The sequence below is a fragment of the Anoplophora glabripennis genome, unplaced genomic scaffold (assembly GCF_000390285.2).
Source record: "Anoplophora glabripennis isolate ALB-LARVAE unplaced genomic scaffold, Agla_2.0 scaffold1261, whole genome shotgun sequence".
NCBI lineage: Eukaryota > Metazoa > Arthropoda > Insecta > Coleoptera > Cerambycidae > Anoplophora > Anoplophora glabripennis.
Genome location: NW_019417339.1, coordinates 51,687 through 59,376, shown reverse-complemented (window position 1 = coordinate 59,376; position 7,690 = coordinate 51,687). Strand labels below are relative to the sequence as shown.

General features: G+C 35.6%; 1 pseudogene; it reads right to left on the bottom strand.

Annotated features, from left to right (window-relative positions):
- LOC111692274 lies at window positions 1–1,270 on the bottom strand (annotated as a pseudogene).
- Window positions 1,271–7,690: the final 6,420 nt, after the last annotated feature.

Below are 7,690 nucleotides of genomic sequence, written 5' to 3'. Positions count from 1 at the left end.
TCATAAGCGATGACAGGAAATCGTCGTTTCCAAACGCCAATCAATATAATCCTCATTATACAACTGTTGCCATTGTGTTACAGGATTGGCTAATGGTGTTAAAAAATAATTTCTCAATGGAAAGATAAACATTATTATTTCATATCAGTATCTCATAACAGGCTATATCTACCTAACAAAATGCAGTTCGGAAAATGATGTCCTTCAAACTGTGCCCTAATATTACTATTACCAAAAATAGTTGCGTCATGAGTAGATCAGGACCACCTCGCTATAACATTTAGAAATTTCAGGTCAGCACTACCAACCACTTGTATTCAGTGAAAAGTACGATTTTCTATTTCTGTACACCTCTGCATCATCACCACCTGTAAATATTAATTAGCAAGCATTAGTATTAGTAACAATTTAATATTACAGAAATCTGTTCAAACCATTTGATGTGTTTTATCGTAAGATAAAAAGTATATTAAGCTTATTCATTCCCATTCGACATCTGTCGTTTGGCTATAAGCTAAGTACTGTTAGCATTACCTGGTGATTGGATTCTAATGTGGGTACCATCTACCACACCAATAATGTTCGGAAATCGTACAATTGTATAAAATTTGTTTTGCTCTCTTATTAGCGATTCTCCATTAGGCATTTTTACTAAATGTGGAAAAAGTCTTGCGATAGATTCCGACACTTTTTTTATTATCCTGGAAGCAGTCGAGACATCCATTCCCATAAAATCAGCAACAGTTGACAAATGACCAGCACTTGCATAAAACCTCAAAGCACATAGCTATTGATTTATTGGAAATACACTGTTATTCCTGAAAAAATAAAATAAGACTGTATCTTGGAAATGAAAATAAGTTTAAAACTTACAAGATAGAACAGAAATAAATTATTGTCATTTTGTATACCCTATAAAAGCATTAAAATCAAAGAGACAGGTACTTACAGTTTCTACATACCTATATAGGATATATCATTATGGATGATTCTATATAGATGTTTATTTATCAAGAAGTTAAAAGTTGGTACCTATTTTAAAATATTTTAAATAATCCATGTTTACTTACTTGTCAGTTGTATATTCCAGGTCTTCTTCTATTAATTCCAATAAACGAAGAACTGTTTCTTTATAGAGTCGGAACCTCTTAAAGAACGTGAAATCATCTAAATTTTCGGAAGGGCATGATCGTATATACAATTTTCGGGGAAAACCATAATCAATAATCTCTTATATATCTAAATCGTCTTCAAAAATATCCATGTCCATGTTTATTTCAAGATCAAGATGAGCGAAGATGAGGTTAGGTTATTGCACTTAAATTTAAGTTTTCTTTAAGCCTGGAAAAAAGCGGGCTTAGCTAAGCAGAATTTAAGGAAATGATAAACCTTGTTTAAAACACGGTACAACTCTAATCTAATCTTTTAAATATATTAAATCAACCATCATTCGGTGATGATGTTAAGATACAGATCCATTTCGGCTGTGCCCTTCTCCTACAGGTGGCGCTGTTCTCTCTGCTGAGCTATCTAAGTTTCATTTATTTCGAAATTCTAATACTAACTTTGTCACGACTTATTAACAATTTCATTTATTTCACTTCCCGAGACCCGGCCGTATGTCAAAAAATATCCAAGTATTGTACTTATGTACAAGGGTACAATCCCAAAATACATATTTTGAAACCATACGCCGGGTACTCGGCTTTTCTATTGTACATGTGTGGGGTGCGTGACGAGTCCGATCTGAACGATATACGTAACCAACTTTCGAAAGAACATTTACGTAAATGTTTGTTCAGACGACTCGTTGCGCTCCCCAATTTCTTACATTCTCTTACTTCAGTCCCTCTTCGTCTGGAGATAGTCTTAACCTATAATAATATCGAGCAGGCGAAGGGGGAACTTCAGTCTTTTCTAGCTATCCAAAACTTTTTTCTCTTTCCGACAGTCCCTTTTTTTAATTTCTGGGGAGGACTGGGCCTCCCACGTGAAACGTTACGCCGATCCCATTGTTGACAATTTAAAAACATGGGTGAGGAAGGACGTTTTACAGAACTACACAAGTGCTTATGCCGTCTACCATTACGAGATGTGCATAAACTTTTTTGTAGAGGGTTCCCAAAATCCCCGGAAGTTAAATTACGGGCATGTAAAGTCGTTTCTTTTTGCATCTACGCTTCCTCCGACATTTTACTCTTCCTCTTCTACTCAATCTTCTCATCTTGTAGTTAAACTTTTCAAATATCTTCCACTCTTAACTTTTCTCGTTTATTTTCCGCCTACAAAATTCAAAATCTTGATACTCTATTGAAATCTTTCGTCCTTCCACACCCTATGTTCTGTAAATATCTTCAAATTCTTCTCTTTACTTATATGCATGCTAAACACTGTCCCTTTTCTTTTCTGATTCTAAATTGAAACGTCCGTTCCACACTTTACGTGGTTCTGAACACGACACTCTCCTCACAGCCTTGAACGTGTTTTTGACGGCATTTGCTTTGAACGGCAAAGCTTTGCATTGCCGCAGAGCCATTGTCGAAAACACGATCAAGTCTGTGAACTATATACTTTCCGCTTTTTCCCGACGCACCGTCGAACACTTCGACGGTGTCGTATTTTCTGATCTTCATATTTCTAACTATCGCTATCTTATTTCCCGTGTTCTCGCCTCTGATTCTTTGTTCTGTTCTCTTTTTTCTTTATCTTTTAAATCTTTATATTGTTCGTCATATTCCTTTTGCTTTAAAACTTTTACAAAAACTTTAAAGTATTTCCAGCCATTCATCTATTTCCTACTTCTTCTACAACTTCTGTTCCTGTTTTATCCTCTTCTACTCTTCTACCTTAACATAACAGCGCCACCATCCCTCCTGTCTCTTCCTCCGAATCTCGCTCTAAGTTGAAACTACCCCCTGTTCCTTCCGATCCTCGTTCGGTGTCACCTCTGCAACAACTTATCGCGGCCGCAATTGAAATTTCTGAAGTAAACGCCATTCCTCCGTGTGTGTGTGTCCCCCCCCCCCCATCGCGGCCTGTATATCATATTACACCGAGAATGCGGACGGAACTAAAAAGATGCCGCTCGGGCATAACGGAAAAATTGCGGCCGTATTCTTCTGTACGTGAACCCGAACTTCCTTCTAAATCTTCTTCCATTACGTCTACCCCTTCTCATTTATCCGATCCCATCGTCCAATCCTTTACATTGCCCTCTATTCCATCCCCAACATCTCGCAACTTTGAATCATCACTTCCCATCGAAACCCGTGACACTTCTTCCAGTTCTGTTTTTTCATGTACTAGTACTGTCTTCCAATCTGATAACTTTCACTTTATTTCTATTCCCGAATCATCCACGTCTGCTCCTGTTTTCTCTTGTACTAGTACCTAATATCAATCCGTAAATTCTTCCTAATCTCCTAATTTATCAACTTCTGACTTTTCTTGTACATCTCCAAACTCTCCTTCCCCTGCTCCTACTGAAAATGTACAAATCTACTACTTTTCGTCCTGTTCTCTCTACCTCCCGATTTAACATTTTCTAACCCTTCAACATCGTCTTTCCGACCTATCCACTCTGTTCCCTCTACGTCACAAATTTCCATCCCGCCTCGTCCCAAATTAAATTTAAATATACGTTTTTCCCGTCCTCAAAATCCACCTCCTCGCTCCGTTCCTGTTGATTCCCAAGCTTTAGGTATTCCAGGATATCCTTATTACCTTAAGTTACGACCATCTATGTCCAATCTTCCTCCTCCTATTCCTTCTTGTCCTCCCCCTTCCAGACCTCACCGCGAATCTCCTCCTTTTCCCGCGAACAGTGGCCGGTTTTCGCGTTGCAAGACCACCGACAGAGTGATGTGCCAGTTTTTGGCACGTCACTCTAAAAGTGTCAAGGGGTTCAAAATTTACGAGACTAATTCGTCAACACCCCGACGTTTTTAGAAATGTCACACCGGTGGCATTGAAAAGTCGTTTCCGGTCAATCTGTTCGCGAAGGGAATTGGAGGAGTTTGTTCCTAAAGATCCAGCCGAAAAACTGTATCTTATCATGAAGCAGCAATACACCCACAAGAAAAAGTAATTAAGAGAGCCCTATAGCAAATAGGCAACCAGTATTACATTGCTATAGATTTTATTACAAGTTTGTCTAAATAGGAATGGATGTACAAATCACAGAATTTCTCCAAATTTGACATTCAAGTTACTTTTTGGTGTAAAGAAATTTGTAATTTTCGATGCCGCTTGTTCAAAAGCAGCAACTTACAAATTTCTTTACACTAACAAGTAATTTGAGTTTCAAACTAAGTCCATTTTATATAAAATCTGTGTTAAAATGGGAGAAAGTCTGTATTTTTGCATTCATTCATATTTAGACAAACTGTGTAACGAAATCTATAAAAATGTATTGCTGGTAGTCTATTTGCGATAGAACCCTCTTAATATATTGTGATAGATTTTATTACACAGTTTGTCTAAATATGAGTTAATGCACAAATAACACACTTTCCCCCATTCTAAGACTGATTTTCTATAAAATGGACTAAGTTTGAGACTCAAATTACTTTTTGTTGTAAAGAAATTAGTAATTTCCCTCTTTTGGACAAGCGGCATCGTAAATTACAAATTTCTCTACATCAAAAAGTAATTTATGTTTTAAACTTAGTCCATTTGACAAAAAATCAGCGTTGGAATGGGGGGAAAGTGTGTTATTTGTGCATTCATTTATATTTAGACAAACTGTGTAATGAATTCTATAAAAGTGTATTGCTGGTTGCCTATTTAAACGCCTCAGTCGGTCCATGGGCCGTGAATATTTTATTGCTCACATCACTGAATGAGTTCGTAAGATGACATGTAGATGGTGCCACTATTAATAAATTCATTGATTGTTATGAAATACTAACCTTTAGATTATACGTGTCAAAATTTCGTGACAATCTAACGTTTAGTTCACAAGTTACATGCTATTGTTGAAATTCTTAAATCAATCGAAAAATATGATTTTTGCGTGTAGACGATTGAATGCGCTGTATAGAGCTGTTTTTGCGCAATAAAAAGGATTTTTAATATGGCATGTGACAATGGATAAAACATGAATCTGCTAGTACACTTCATAGTTAAATCAGCACTCCGATGAGTGGACAGCTCAGACTCTTCCACTGCTATCAAAATTACAATAGTTTGATTTGGATAATTCGTTGCAAAAGTTTTTTAAAAGTATTAATTTACTAATACAAAACACAATAGCAATTCGTACAGATGGTCCCCCCATCTGTACCATCTTAACCTTTGTGGCAAAAATCATTCTGTTTATAGCTTATTAAAGGAAGACATTCCAAACTTAATATGGTTAAAGTGTTTTGTGTTTCAAAGGCTAGTGAAGAGTTGGCAAGTAGCTTAGATTTTCTATCACATGAAATTTATAATTGGTTTGTAACAAGTCCTTTACGAAAAATTAAATATAGACAAATTTTTGATCTTATCAATATTGGAGAGAATAAAACATTTAAAAATTTTTTTCAGCTTTCTGGCACCAGATGGTTACGCAGATTTAATGTAATTAATCGAATTTTGGAAAACTGGCTTGAGTTGAAAACTTTTTTTGCAATTGTAGCAAATGCTGAAAAATGCTATAAGGCAAGAACTTTGTTGGAGATGTTGCAGGATGATAAATTGTTGCTATATTTTAAATTTTTATTACCAATATTGCAGGATACAAATAATTTAAATTTGTTGTTCCAAAATAATGACTGTGATATCGGTTCTGTCTACTTGCAGTATTTTTTGACAATTGAATCATTGGCACGAAAGCTAATTAAACCAATATTTGTAAATGTTAATATTACTGATTTAAACAAGGATGTTGTAGCTATACAAAATATTATTAACTGCATAGATAATGATTTATCATATTTACCAATTGATTTATGTGATCTGGGATATGGCTTCTCATTAGAGTTAAGTAGTAATAATAATATTTCTTCTCAAGAGAAAGAGGAAATGCTGCAGAGATGTCATAATTTTCTGAAAACACTTACGCCAATTTATTCATAGATTGCCTTCTAATTTACATGCTTTTAACAACATGTGGTTATTAAGTCCCGTTGTTTAAATGAACAAAAAACCTATGCATTTATTGATTTGCCCATAATGCAATACAATGCAATAATGTAAAACTGTTGTTTTACGTATGCTTTCACTTCCAACCAATAATGAACACTGTTAAAACAAAAATAAGAAATAGGATGAATTTAAAAGGCTATTATGCGAATCAAAATTTTTAACATGTCTATAAATCAGTGCTGTTAAAATTGTGCACCTACAGATTCAATGTTAGAATTGTTTAATACAAGTATGTACAACGTTACACAAAATGAACATGAAACTGAAGAGGCTGCGGCTGCATTCGATTTGGCATTGGAAGTGACATTTGACTAAGATGCTAAGTATGTATTTTTACAGATATCTGTAAATGTTGTTGTTTTAGAATTCGGAGTTTTATTTTTGTGATATATTTATATTTATATATTAATATATGTAAACAAGCTCCTTCCCCTGCTCCTACTGAAAATGTACAAATCTACTACTTTTCGTCCTGTTCTCTCTACCTCCCGATTTAACATTTTCTAACCCTTCAACATCGTCTTTCCGACCTATCCACTCTGTTCCCTCTACGTCACAAATTTCCATCCCGCCTCGTCCCAAATTAAATTTAAATATACGTTTTTCCCGTCCTCAAAATCCACCTCCTCGCTCCGATCCTGTTGATCCCCAAGCTTTAGGTATTCCAGGATATCCTTATTACCTTAAGTTACGACCATCTATGTCCAATCTTCCTCCTCCTATTCCTTCTTGTCCTCCCCCTTCCAGACCTCACCGCGAATCTCCTCCTTTTCCCGCGAACAGTGGCCGGTTTTCGCGTTGCAAGACCACCGACAGAGTGATGTGCCAGTTTTTGGCACGTCACTCTAAAAGTGTCAAGGGGTTCAAAATTTACGAGACTAATTCGTCAACACCCCGACGTTTTTAGAAATGTCACACCGGTGGCATTGAAAAGTCGTTTCCGGTCAATCTGTTCGCGAAGGGAATTGGAGGAGTTTGTTCCTAAAGATCCAGCCGAAAAACTGTATCTTATCATGAAGCAGCAATACACCCACAAGAAAAAGTAATTAAGAGAACCCTATAGCAAATAGGCAACCAGTAATACATTGCTATAGATTTTATTACAAGTTTGTTTAAATAGGAATGGATGTACAAAACACAGAATTTCTCCAAATTTGACACTCAAGTTACTTTTTGGTGTAAAGAAATTTGTAATTTTCGATGCCGCTTGTTCAAAAGCAGCAACTTACAAATTTCTTTACACTAACAAGTAATTTGAGTTTCAAACTAAGTCCATTTTATATAAAATCTGTGTTAAAATGGGAGAAAGTCTGTATTTTTGCATTCATTCATATTTAGACAAACTGTATAATGAAATCTATAAAAATGTATTGCTGGTATTTGCTATAGAGCCCTCTCAATATATTGTGATAGATTTTATTACATAGTTTGTCTAAATATGAATGAATGCACAAATAACACACTTTCCCCCATTCTAACGATGATTTTCTATAAAATGGACTAAGTTTGAAACTCAAATTACTTTTTGTTGTAAAGAAATTTGTAATTTGCCGCTTTTGAA